The 14,428-nt window shown below is 39.5% G+C and overlaps 1 long non-coding RNA gene across 1 annotated transcript; it reads right to left on the bottom strand.

The window, feature by feature from the left end:
- Positions 1-3,088: 3,088 nt before the first annotated feature.
- On the bottom strand, positions 3,089-14,014 carry LOC109191388. Its single transcript, XR_002055907.1, has 3 exons — positions 13,822-14,014; positions 6,418-6,423; positions 3,089-3,101 (listed from the first exon to the last, which is right to left on the bottom strand). It is a non-coding gene; the product is annotated as an uncharacterized LOC109191388 (long non-coding RNA).
- Between the last annotated feature and the right edge of the window lie 414 nt (positions 14,015-14,428).

The following is a 14,428-nucleotide window of genomic DNA, read 5'->3' as shown; positions in this document are numbered from 1 at the left end:
CCTCTTGTGCAGGTGTTTTTTTTGTTCCTTGAGGTGGTCAATTGGTCTCTTTGTTCTTGAGTTCCTTCCTCGCCAACAGGTACGTTTGGGTTTCCGTTAACGGCTATGTTTGTGAAATGATTCTCGAGAAGGTTTGCACTCACATTGATCAACTAGGCCTTGTACTCGTTCGAAAAATGCTTCTTTGGAGCAGCCGGGCTCATGGGAAATGTCGCCCTGGATTGGGAGTTGATATTATCATATTGGCGATGAAGTCGGAATCCTTCGGTGAGTGAAGCATAACGAACATCCTTTGCCAACAGGCCGGGGGCATATGCTTGATAGAATCCAAATTGACAACTGAAGCGATGCGGCATATAAGGCTCAGCTTTGCATCGAGACCCTTGGTGCAAAACGAGGAAGCTGGGGCGCAAACATATGAAATACTCAAAGTCTTCTCTACTCCCTCTACGGTCGTCGTAAAAGATAAAATCTCTATTATCCTTGCGGGAGTTGCAGAGCCAAGAAACGCCCCCTTTGAATATCTTCTTGCGGGTATCCATCTCGGTGTAATACCTTGCACCACCTTCTCCAGAATTAGTGACCATCTTTGGGTTTGCTAACGTAAGGCTGGGGGTCTTAAAGTGAGTTTGGTAGTAAGTTGCTAGGCAGCCGTACACGTAATGGATTGGAAAAATGATCTCCTATTTGACCAGGAGAGTGGGATTCCGAGATTGAGTTTAAACCAGAATAAATACTAGCAAGTACTGGAGCCGCAAGACATATCTTATCTCCTCTAGCCATCATGCATGCTATCTTGAAAGTCTCTAGGCGAATGGTTCTTGTTGGTGTACCTGGTAGTACAAACACGCAAAGCCAACAAGATAAAAACGCGGCCAAGTAAGCTTCCTTTTCGAAACGCCGGGAGATGCCTAGTTCGAGAAAGGTGTCCTGCTCACATCTAACCACCTGATGGATTTGTTAAGTTCTCCGCTTGGGTTGTGGGTATTCTTTGGCCGGGATTTCCTGTCCTTTTGAGATGGAGGTGGAGGAGCTGGATGTGTTCGCGGTTTTCTGCACCAGAAGTCAATCCATCGCGATGCTTGAACAAAGGGGTGCCACCCTCTTGCTGGTTTAAGAGATAAAAGGCCTCGAATAAGCTTGCACAACACTTGTTTGGGCCCCTTTTTAGGTCTAGGGCACTCGGGATATGTTCGTCATAAATGCCGCCGGGCAGTGGTAGTCCCCCAAGAACGTACAAATCCCGAGGCAATATGCTCACCTCACCAGACGAAGTGATCAGGGTGTTGGTTCGCGGGCACCATGCTCCGCAGAAGGCTTTGACAATGTTAATGTTACGGTCATATGTAAATAATGACGCGTACACAGCGTCATATATCTTCCCCTCCTTTAAGGTGTCGTGGGAGAAGTGAAGCATTTCTTCAACCCACTCCCAATATCCTTTTAGAAAAGTGAATTCGCCCTCGAAGTCTATGTCTTGGCCCCACGAGACCTCAGCATTAAGTATACGATGCCCCAGTGTAGGAAGGGCGTCTTTAGAAGGTTGGTGCTGCATTCTGGGTAGCAAGGTCCACACCTTGGATGGCGGGCATTCGTACTCGGGGGTCCAGTTGCTCTCGTGATACGACACCGTGAGCTTTGGCGGGTCACGTAGTACTATGGGTGGGTTAACCGTCAATGTGACTTGATGATCGCTATTTCTGCTTGATATCACCATGACATCTTGCCCGTTACGTCGTTGATCTTGAAAGTACGCCATTTTGAATGTGTCAAGTCGAAAAGTCGCTGCAAAAAAAAAAAAAAAAAAAAAAAAAAAAGAACAATAACTATGATATATTATGCACAAATATATAGCATATACATAACACAAAATTAAATTGACGAATTATATATATATGGCAAATTTTTTGGACTATGGTCCACACAATTTTATGGACCGTTGTCTATGCAATAATGGTTGTATACATATACTACATGTGGACTACATATGTTAATACATTGTATACATATATACACAATATTATATAATAATAATTATTATTATTAGTATTATCATTATTATTAGTAATGTTATTATTATTATTATTATTATTATTATTATTATTATATTATTATTATATCATAGTATTACTATTAAGATATTAGCAAAAAAGAAACAAAACAAAAAAGAACGAAAAGCAAAGTAAAAGAAAAAAACGAAAGACAAAGCACAGAAACGAAAAAAAAAAAAAGAATATAAAATGAAAAGAAAAACAATAAAAAAAAAAAAGCGTAAACAGAAAGTAGGGTAAAAGAAAGAAAAGAAAAAGAAAACGAATACAAAAAAAAAAAAAAAAAAAAAAAAACGAAGCAGAATATAAAGAAAACGTGAAAAACGAAAGGGGAGAAAAGTGAAGGGGTTGGTGGCTGTGTTGTAGGTTGCCAGAGGGTGTGTTGTCACCATCAAATTAATTCACCATCAGATTAAAGCTCCTCCCAGCTCACAAAGACAAAGGCATTTTCACCGTGTTTCATTTTGTAGTTCTCTATCTTTTCTTCTCTCTAAGTACGCGGCAGACTCCAGCGGTGGACGGCAGCGGCGATCGGCGACTTTTTGCGAAGAACCTCCGGCAGCGGCGACGATCGGATTCCGGCAGTGGCAGAGATCAACATCCATGGTTTCTGGTCTCGCAGCGTCAGTTTTCACGGAAAAAAAAAAAAAACAAGGCTCCAACAATAAGCTTCAATCCATCTCCAGTAGCGAACTCCAGGAGCAGAGCCTCTGCAATGGCGATCTAACGGCGTTTTCCGCGAAGAGCTCCAGCAAAGGCAGCAACGGAGCTCTGGCAATCGTGGTGGTAAAACTCCAGCGATTTCTGCAAAAAAAAAAAAAAAAACAAAAAAAAACAAAAGCTTCCAGCGAGGGGGCTAAGTAGCGTCCTCTGAGCGATGGTGGGTTCAAGTCCTCCAGCAGTCCGGCAACCTCCAACTAAACAAAAAACAACAAAAACCCTCCGGCAAGCATCAATAGTTCAGCGACGAACTTCCGGTGATTTTGACGAAGAACGGTCTCCGGAGCGATAATCTCCCAACGGCGGCCTCCGGCGAGAGCAGCAACAAATCTCCAGTGGCATTCAAAAAAAAAAGAGAAAAAAACAGACAATCTCCGGCGAAGTCAACGATCAGCAATGAAAAAAAAACAAACGATGGGTGGTCGGCCTTTCGTTTTCTTCACGCTGCAACTGTATCGTTTCTGCTCTTCCTATTTCCTACAATAAAATGCATGCGGACGAAGATAGAAAATAGAAAATTAGGAGCAAAGAGTTTACCTGATAGAAAGGACGGACTTGGTAAGAGGAGCAGACTGCAAATTCTTCCTTGGTCCTCTGCTCTGTTGATTGGCGTGATTGTGGCTGTCTTGAGGCACCTATTTATACTAAACGATCGGGCAGTGTTGGGATTGAGTTGGGACTCTACGTTCCTCTTTCTTAGCAAATTGTGATAGAGTTAGGCGCGGTGTTCGGATTTGATACGCCGTTTGCCATCAGGATTACAACGCATTTTTCGCCCAGGAGATAGTTTCAACATAAACCGCGGTGCGGTGGCTTCTGCATAGATTTTGAATTTGGGCTTTGGAATATCCAACATGGACCAATAGCTTTTGATGGTCAACATGTCGGTGTTTTCATATGTTTAGGATCAAGATGCACTACATATCCTAAAATGATTTTAGACTCAATAAATATTATGCATGTGTTTTGGGCCCAATGAAGTTCAGATGCACCACGATGAGTTTAAAAGACCGTTCGTTAAGTTTCGAGACTTTCTCGCACCAAGCACATCAGACAGCGCATGTCCCGACAAGTCTCGAGGGGGCAATTTGTAGACACAGAAAATTTGAACCCGATAAATGGACCGATTAAAGTGTTATTGGGCCAATGTTGAGAATGATGATTGGGCCAATTTGATTAATTGGATCATAGAAATTAATTTAATTTAATTAGCCCAATTAAGTTTGATGTGGGCCATTGAATTAATTAATTATCTGGTCCAAGCCCATTTCATATTTTGAATTTGAATTATAAATTATAATTATAATTATAATTTAAATATAATATTAATTTTATTATATTTGAATTAGATAATTACTCCCTCTGTCCCATTTTGCATGTCTTACTTTCCTTTTTAGTTTGTCCCAAAATGTTGTCTTCTTTCCAAAATTGAACATCATCATCATTCTACTTTTTCCCAAATTACCCTTATGACTTTTGCTTTTATTTCCAAAAGTAAAAAAGTGAAGGGCATAATTGGAAAATACATAGCATTTACTTTAATTCTTTAAAAAGCGTGCAAAAAGCAAATGAGACCAACCAATTCGGGACGGAGGGAGTATAATTTAATTTGAATTTGAATTAGATTATACAATAATGAACCTGGACTTGGTCTTGGACAAGGTTCATTTTCCTAATTAATTAATTAATTAATTAATTAACTAAAAAGGGGGGTTGGTTGAGGAATTTTGGTTAAGCTTTTAGTATAAATAGGGTCTTCGTTTTCATTCCAAGACACACTTAAAAGCTTGAAGAACTTGAAGGCTTAGAGCTTGAAGGCATTGAACAACTTGAAGACTTAAGGAGTCGAGAGCATTTGAAAAGCTTGAAGGCATTGAAGAACGCTTGGAGATTTGAAGGCATTTTTGTTGATTTTGCGGGCAATTTGAATCCATTGCAGGTACTTTGGAGCTTTGCAGAATCGATTGTCTCGAAGATCTTGAAGTCTTTTGAAAGCATTTGAGGACCTTAAGGCAGCTTGAATCCATTGCGTGTGTTTTGAAACTTTGCAGGGTTGATTACTTCTAAATTCTTGACGCTCGGTGTTGGAAGTCACGCCACTTAAATCCCGGAAGCTACGCCACTTAAATCCCAGAGGCACGCGCCACTTAAATCCCGGAGGCTATGCTATTTGAATCCCGGAGGCACTTCAATAGATAACGTCAGTGAAGGATCAGAGGACTAGACAGAGATTTTGTACCTGCATATTAAATTATATATACATTGTACGAGAAATTTTGTGAAATATATACAAAGTTTACTTTTTGTGTTTACAATGCTTCAATAAACAAACACGACCGGACCATGAATACAAGATATTATCCCAAAAGATTTCATAATATAAACCGGACGGACTGCGATTACCAAGCACTAGTCCCAAATGACTATCAAAATATTAAGGAAAATACTTAATCAAATGTTCCGAGTTCCTTACCCGATCGATCGTCCTTGCAGATGGTGTGGCCTTGTAGATCCTTTCTGCCAATCTTTTTGCACGCTTTTACGTAACAACTACGGGTTGCTCGCTGGTCTCCTCTGACGACTCCTATCCCATTCGGTGTAGGGAACTTCATACACAAGTGTTCCACCGACACTATGGCCTTGAGGTTCTCCAGTGCCGCCTTCCCCAATATGATGTTGTGCGCACAAGTGAGTCTTAACACGATGAATTCCACGTCAAGTTTGCGAATGTTAGGGCTCGTGCCTATCTCCACTGGTAATACCACTGACCCCTCCGTCTCCACTGAATCACCCGTAAATCCAGAGAGTGGGGTACGTACTTCTTTGAGCTGGTTCCTGGGTATCCCTAACTTAGTGAAGGCATCGTAATAAATCACATTGACTGAGCTTCCCGTGTTGACTAAGATGCGGCGGACAATGGCATCGTTGACGTCCATCTCAATCACCAGGGCGTCACGATGGGGTAACGGGCCCTCTGGGAGGTCATCATCAAAGAAGGTGATGGCCACCTTTCTCTGTTTCTTTTCTCTGGGAAGACTCACCACTTCTCCCACGTATAGTTGTCGGCTCCACTTCTTTCTTTCCGCGGGCGTGTCACCCCCTGCGGGTCCACCATAGATAAAGTGTATGGTGTGCTTCTTTTGTCGTATGGGCGCCACCTCAGTTTCTTTCTCGTTATCATTCTACTCAGATATTTGGTCATGTTCTCTTTTTTTGGCATTCGAGGTGGACGGCTCGGTGCCATCCTCATTCCTCCAGACATTTTTTGGTGGATTGTGTTGCGGCTATTGCTGCTGCTTGGATCGCTTGACGAAATGTCGGAAGTAGCCCTGCTGGATGAGTTCTTCTATTTGTCTCTTTAAAACGTGACACTCATCCATATCGTGGCCGGCTTGCCCATGAAACCTGCAGTACTTTGTTTGGTCTGCCTTTGGGGAGACCTTCATGCACTCCTCGGGGAATTCTACCATTCACATCTCCTCAGCTTGCTTTAGGATGACACTGATGGGATGGGTAAGAGGAGTTAAATTACGCAAGGGGACCAGGCGAGGTCGTTCGTGGTCTTGGCCTTTTCCTGCGGTCGGGTGGTTCGAGAGTGGTGCCTGGCTGGGCGAACCAGCTTTCCCAGGCTTCCCACCTTTCCTACCATCCACTTCGTCCTTCTTTTTCCTGTCGACGTCCTCTGCTTCGGCATAGCGGTTAGCCGTCCTTATCAGATCTTCGTAAGAGCGGGGGTGGTGGGCGTTCAGCTGCTTGTGGAAATACCCAGATCTTAAGGCATGGATAAATATCGGGATTTCAGCCTTGGAGTCGAAGTCGTAGACATTATTCTTCCTTTTTCCATTTTATCAGGAAGTCTTTGAGGCTCTCGCCTCTATCTTGCTTCACTACACAGAGGTGAGAGAAGGGTTTCTTACGCTGTATGCTACCGGAGAAGTATGTCAGGAAGCTCTTGGGCAACTCCCCAAAGTTTTGGATCGACCCATCCGGGATGGTGTTGAACCAGTCTTGGGCCGCTCCATCAAGGGTGGACAAGAACGCTCGGCACATGATGGCGTCCCCTGCCCCGATCATTACCATAGCAGTCTTGTACCTCGTCATGTGGACACGTGGGTCAGTTGCCCCCGTGTACTCCTTGACGGCGGGCAACCTAAAGTCCCTCGGCAAAGGTACGTCCATGATGCTTGGGGAGAATGGTGCTGCCATCCGTACCTCGGGTTTCGGCGACTGCTCCCGTGCCTCCACCCTTCTTGCTAAGTCCTCGATTCTTCTATGCAGCCTCTCGACCAGGGTCGACTCGTCAGGGTGTCGGCGTGGGGCCGGCTGCCGCTCCTCCAACTGTCGGTATAGAACCCGCTCATCAGCGCGTCGCTTCTCCGTCGAATGCCGACGCGGAGCCGGCTCATCGACGCGTCGCTCCTCTAAGTGTCGACATAGGGCCGACTCATCAACATGTCGACGTGGGGTCGGCTCCCGAGACTCGCTTACCTCCTCTATGGGTGATCTCTCTGCTTCTCTATTTTCGTGTTGGCGAGGGCCTCTGGTAGAGGACCCCTCGGCCCGTGATCCTAATCTTTGCCGCACAGGCGCCCTCTGTCCCAATCGTTCTGGTGCAGATTGGGAAGGGCCTGGTTGTCGCCTGGCCGGTCCACTTCTTTGGGTCTCTACCCCTATTTCCTGAGGCCGCGGCGGGGCCACTTGGACTTGTAGTCCCACCTCTACCTGATTTAGTGCCGCCGTTACTACTTGCTGAATGGTCGCCTGGAGGTTCATAACTTGGTTCGCCCCTCCATTGTTGAGTTGGTCTCGAAGGTCCCCTCCATTGTTGAGTTGGTCTCGAAGGTCCCCGGGCCTCCCGTTGTTGAGCTGTTCTCGGAGGTCCCCTCCACGATTGTTGGTGAGTTGGTCACGGAGGTCACCTGAAGCATTGCCATTGTTCACGTTGCGGGATCCGTGGGAGCTGCGGGACACCATTCTTTGCTGTTGAAAGATGAATGAGTTGTGTATGTCGTCGCCTGCTTGAGTGTTGGACTCAGACTCTCAATGAAAGCACCAATGACGGTAAAAATGTTACCGGTAATAATAATATTAGAATAACGGATTGTAACAATAGTTGTATTGCCTTAGTTTCAGTATAGAAAATACAGTGTGTCTTTGTTCAGAGTATTGAACGTATCCCCTCAAGCTGAGGGGAGCATCTACTTATACAAAGGTGCCAACGGTAACAACATGGGATATAAATGGGGAGCCAAGCTTTTAATTCTCTCTCATCAATGGTGGCTTCAATTGCAATAAAGGTGACACCTGTTGGAATTCTGTCTGTTGGAGTTTTGCCCGTTAGGTCTCTATGTGGTACCGGGTCAAATATGGCGCCGGGTCAGATGCCCACTTATGATCTGGGCCGGGTGTCAGCCCTATTATCCTGTCAGATATGATAAAATTATAAACATAAATATATTTACAATTAAAATTAGAATTGATATTTAAGGTGGGTGATTATTGAAAAATAATAAACTATATTAAAAGTTTAGTACATTCACCTTTATTTGTATTCAGACTCCATACTTCAACGACCATAATTTTTTTTTTAAAAAAAACTTAAATCTATAAATTTCCTACTCTTTACTTTAGTTTATTATATTGTAATCGTATTAATCACCACCACTAATCACTAAATACTACATAATACAGAGTTATAAAGAAGATCAAAAAAAATTTAAGAATTACAAAAAAAATGGCAAGTTATGTTGTGAAACCGTAAGGTGGACACGGTTTCAAAACTGTTCATAATTATGAATATATAGTTCAAATATTATGAACATATAATTCTATAATTATGAACATAGAATTGCAAACATAATTACGAATATAAAGATTTAATAATTGAGAATATGAAATTCAAAAATTATAAATATATAACTTTATAATTATGAACATAAAATTCTATAATTGTGAATATAAAATTCAATAATTATGAATATTAAGTTCAAAAACTATAAATATATATAGCTTTATAATTATAAACATATAATTCAATAATTATGAACATAGAACTATGTTCACCTTACAAATTAAAATACAATAGCTCTGCACATTTACAATACAAAATCGGAGCGTTATGCCATGGAACCGTGTTCACCATTCATGGTGAACACGGTTCCAACGGTGTTAGTACACCGTTATCTTTTTTTTTTTTCTTTTCTTAATTAATTGCGTGACTTTTCTTCTTCATTTTCACATTTTGCGGTTTCACTTTAATTTGAGGTGAACAATGATTTCGGACATTCATAAATTATGAATTCATGCCTGCACATTCACTTTGGAACCATGCCTACACATTCCCGTCCGAAATCACGGACATTCATAAATTACGAATCCATGCCTGCATACATTCACTTTGGAACCATGCCTACACATTCACTTTGGAACCATGAGAATATGAATTTTCTGTTATAAGATTATGAATTTTCAGTTATGAGATTATGAATTTTCTATTATGAGATTATGAATTTTCTGTTATGCGATTATGAATTTTCTGTTATGAGATTATGAATTTTATGAAAATTCATAATCTCATAACAGAAAATTCATAATTTGATCAACGCGCGCCGTTAACTTCACATCCGCGATTTTTTTTTTTTTGCCTAAAAACGACATCGTTTGACCTTGTGTTCACCATTCTCGGTGAACACGTTTCCTAGACATAATTTGCCTATAAAATCTAACCCAACTAAAAATATAACTGCCCACTAATTAAACAAATATTTTGGGCCCATAAACAATCATATAACTATATAAGCCCATAGCATAACCCTAACCCCACATGTTTTTTGAAAACACGCTAACCCCACGTATCTACAAATCTAATAAGAGCAAATAATGTTAAGCCTTAACTAGAAAAAAAAAATATCGATAGTAGTTGTTTCTTAAAATGAATAGTTTATATTATTTTGATTTTAGTATTCTTTAATGATTTTTTTTTTGAGAATTAATGATTTTCTTTATTTACTCTCTATTATATTATTTTCTTCCCTTAAATAACCCTAAATTCCGTTAGTATAAACTTTAGTAACGGAATATTCCATTAACTATTTATTATTTTTAACATACTCATTAATTTATATAAAAAATGTCTTAGGTTCGAACCACATCCCAATTAGAGTTGGCATAATTGTTAAACATATATTATGAATATGTTGAAATGTATTAAAAATTAATATATAATATAAAATTTAACATAAACTCTGGTCATATAATTAGCCCGACTAAATACATAGCATTCAAAGTTGAGTATCAATGATTATAAATCGGGAACTTTAAAACTCATTTGATTTTCTTGAATTTTTTTTTTAAAAAAAAAAAAACAAATTTAAGTTAAGTTTTTTTTTTTTAAACGTTTAATTAATCTTCTTTTGATTATTTAGAACAAAACTTAATATTTCAATTATGTTTTTGCTCTATTGGAATGATTTAGGTCATTATGGTATTAATATTTTTTGTATTTTTTTATAATGGTAAAATTGTATATTACTTTACAAATATTATACTATTATTTTTTTTATTGGACAAAATTATTCTTACATCATTGTCAGATCTGCGCGGCCTAACTACAAAGTTATTGATCATAAATAGAATTACACATGAACTCTAAAACGATAGGACCATTTTCCAAATAATTGACAATGTTAACATCCTACTAGCTCCAATTGAACAAGTTTACACATCATAATTTTATTAATGCATTAAAACTTCTAAAGAAATTTGTAAGTTAATTTTTACTATATCATTATAACAATATCTATTGTAATAATATATTTTGAATTATTTATGATCATCCTCTATTGACAGCAATTGTAGCAATTGTCATTGACAAACTCTCAAAACAATTTGTCTCAACAAGGAATGAAAATTAAAAAACAAATCATTGATTTCATTATTGCTGATGAAAAGTATGTACGACACTTTATTACTTTTATTAAATTAAATAAATTAGTAGTTACAACAAAAAATAATACATATACATTTAATTAATTTAGAATTAGATGCATCTCTATAATGCTTTATTTTTTAAAAAAAATCATTATTAACAAATTTCTCTATACTGCTTTATTTTAAAAAAAATCATTATTAACAAATTTAAAACAAATATAATTTCATTAGTTATATTATCTTCATTTTCTACCATTAAAAGATTCCTTACCTTCAAATTTATTAATTTATTATATTCACTACATTATTATTGTCTTCTATTTACATTATCTTCTAATAAAATCGATGACAGATAAAACTCAAATCTTAATCAGTTACAGCCTCACCATCCACCGTTGCCAAAATTTCTTCCACGCCCTTGCCTGCCCCGTTCGCCGTTGCCGGAGTTTCTGCCACCATTGGAGTCGCTTGTGTTGCGGCCTCGGCCAACGAAAAAAGCGACTGCTGAACCCGATGATCCGGAGGACTCGCCGATGGTGAAGTCATCGGAGTATATATACTCCTGGGCCTGCAGATGATCGGAGAGCTGCGAGATCGTCACCTGTGAGCTGGAGGCCGTGAGAGAGCTCGCCATGGCTCGGAACTCTGGCCGGAGTCCTCTCAGAACGTACATGATCTATTCATCGGTGGAAAGGGGCCTACCGGCTTGGGAGAGTGCTTCGACTCTGAGTTGAGCTTTCTCGAGATACTCAGCCAGTGAACCAGCTCCTTGTCGCAGCGTTTGGAACTGGCCAAGCAAGCTCAGGCATCGACTTCGCGTCAACGAGGCTAGCGTGGAGGTGATGGATTCCCATACTTCACGGGCGGAATCCCGGCCAACCGCAAGGTGCATCACTTCGTCGAAGAGGGACTAAATGATCAGAGAAAGGATCGATTGATCCTGTTGAATCCACGTCGTGTACGCCAGGTTCGTGGAGGTGGTGGAGCCGGACGCCATCGCCGCCGAGTCACCGGACTGGGGAGGAGTTGTGACGGTCGCCGGTGGGCATGGGAGTTCACCGGTAATATAGCCAAGAAGGCCCTGGCCACGGAGGAACGGGATTATTTAGGTACACCAAAACAGAAAATTCTTTGTGGTGAGTTTGATGGAGACAAAGTGGTGGGCTGAGGTGAGAGAGTTGGTGGTCACCGGAGCGAGAACGGTGGTGGTGGTAACCGTACGCTCAGAAGAGTTTGTCGACATCTGAATATTTTTCAGGAAAAGATAAACGGAGAACAACCTATCGCTAACTGATACCAGATGAGAGATAGAATTCAAAGCTTGATCAGTTACAAAGAGAATACCCTTAGGAGTCCTATAGGGAAGCTACCACCTATCTCTCCTAAAGTATAGAAAGAATAACTGACTAAAACTATACGCTATAATATTATTATTGCTAACACTACAACATTATTATTGCTAACAAAATCAAAGTTATAATACAAAACATGTTATATACATTTATTTACCAAGTATTTTATATAAATATAATAAATATTAATATTTTGTTCAATACTTTCACATGATAACCTATGACACACATCTCACAACACATGAAACATGTAGGGGAAAAACTACCAGTACTAAATATCAATAGGTGTTTGTAAGATAAAGAGTTCATAATCTAACTAAAATCTCACTCATATACATAGCAAGACAAATCTAAAGTTTCATACACCATAATCGCATTGCATGATGAATCCCTCTATGCGGTTACCATTAACCTAATTGCACATGACGCATTACCAATAAAAAAAAAAAAAAGAAGACATGTACTGAACATGAAAACAATAACAATGCTACCCAAAAGAGAATTAAGAAGAATTAGAGAAATTTAAACCAAAAGTAGTATTTATTTAGACTATCACTTTAAGACTAAGTATTTAGACTAGCGTTATTACAAATTTGCAAACATTTATTTTAGTTACAATTATAATCAATATCTCATATATTATCTTGAATTTATATACTTTTTTTTTTTTTAAATTACCAATTTATATACTTTAAATTACCAATTTATATAAACAAATTGAACATTTATTTACTTATGCATAAACATCTCCTATATAATATTGCATTGATATATTTTAAAATACTTATTTAAAAATAATAATTGGGCATTATTTCATTCGCATAAAGAGCGTAAAAAAACTAGTAATGATATAAAAGTGACGAAAACGTTTCGAATTCTCCAATCTATCAATCGAGATCAACAGCACAATGCGAACTTCTCCTTCCTCTCTCTTCCGCAACATCGATGCCCGAAGACTCTCCATTTGGGTTTCACATTCTCCATTAGGATTTCCAAATACTTCTTTCCTCTTCAGCAAATATCCACCTCAGAAGTTGCTTCTTTCAAAAATCATTTTACGAAATGCCCTAAATCTGTTTGTTTCTCATGCAGAGTTCGCCGGTAAATATTTAAGGCGAGAGTCGAGGTTGACTTGAAAAATCTCTCAGGTGTACAACTTGAATAAGAGATTATAATACATGCGCCAGGTTTATTTCTTATTGTTCTCCTACTTCAATTTAAATTTTCTTGAAAAATCTCTCTGGATAAGATCTTTGGTTGACTATGTTTATTTGTTGTTTGATCTGCTCTTGCATGTGCTGTTTTCGTAGTTGTACATGAACAAATAACATTTAAATAATTTTTATCAACTATCAACTATATTTGTTGTTGGGAAAAATCCCACCACCTGTGACAAATAAAATCACAGGACCGACAAGAGCGCAAATACGAGATGGTGCAAACCAGCCAAAATAAATAACAGACACAAGGGACACAAGATTTACGTGGAAAATTCCAAAACCACGGGGAAAAACCACGGACCACCACCAACACAATATTCCACTATAAAAAATCTTGGGTACAAAGTTGCTGGCTACCACCCGAGCCAAACACCCTAAAAATCATCAAATACAACAACTAGGCCAAATACATTCTATCACGTTCACAGGCCTAAAAAGGGATACCAACTCGTACTCAAAATATTCAACCACCAAGAACAAGGTGAAAATGATACAAATATTACGAGCTTACCCAAAACGATGATGCCTGGAACAAACACTGACCTCTACAAAATATTTGATGAAGAAAAGTACCCCAAAGATCTTCGGCAAACCTCACGAAAAATCCATCAGACGTGCGACAAAACCTGCCGACACACGCCGCCGCCGTGCCACCAAAGAAGCTAGGCAAACCCACGACAAAGTAGCACAAAAAGAAGAAGAAATAGATGTTGCTCCTTCAACTGCTGCATACGGCCGTGCAAAGAGAAAGAAAGAAAACTGAATTTTTCTTTCTTTTTTGGCCTATTGCTTCTGCCGAAAAAATACAAAAGGAATATGTGTAGTATGTAGAAGTGTCTGGTGTAGTGGTGAGGAAACAATGAATTTTCCCTCCTTTTATAGATGCAGGCAGCCACCTTGGAAATGAAGAAAGCTAATTAATTCCTCAACTTCCTCCCATAATCCTTAGGAAACCTCTTCCCATAATCCTTAGGAAACCTCTTCCCATAATCCTTAGGAAATCTCCTCCCATAAACCTTAGGAAACCTCTTCCCAAGTTCCCTTAGGAAATCTCTTCCCAAGTTCATCTCAAGCAAACTTCTGCCCAACAACTTCATTCCAACATCCACTCTTTAACTTCTACCCAATAACCCATTCTCCAACCCAAATAATTGTC

This window comes from Ipomoea nil, unplaced genomic scaffold (genome assembly GCF_001879475.1).
Source record: "Ipomoea nil cultivar Tokyo-kokei standard unplaced genomic scaffold, Asagao_1.1 scaffold0205, whole genome shotgun sequence".
NCBI classification, from domain to species: domain Eukaryota; kingdom Viridiplantae; phylum Streptophyta; class Magnoliopsida; order Solanales; family Convolvulaceae; genus Ipomoea; species Ipomoea nil.
Note: the sequence above shows the minus strand (reverse complement) of the source record. Positions and strands in the feature narration are given on the sequence as shown.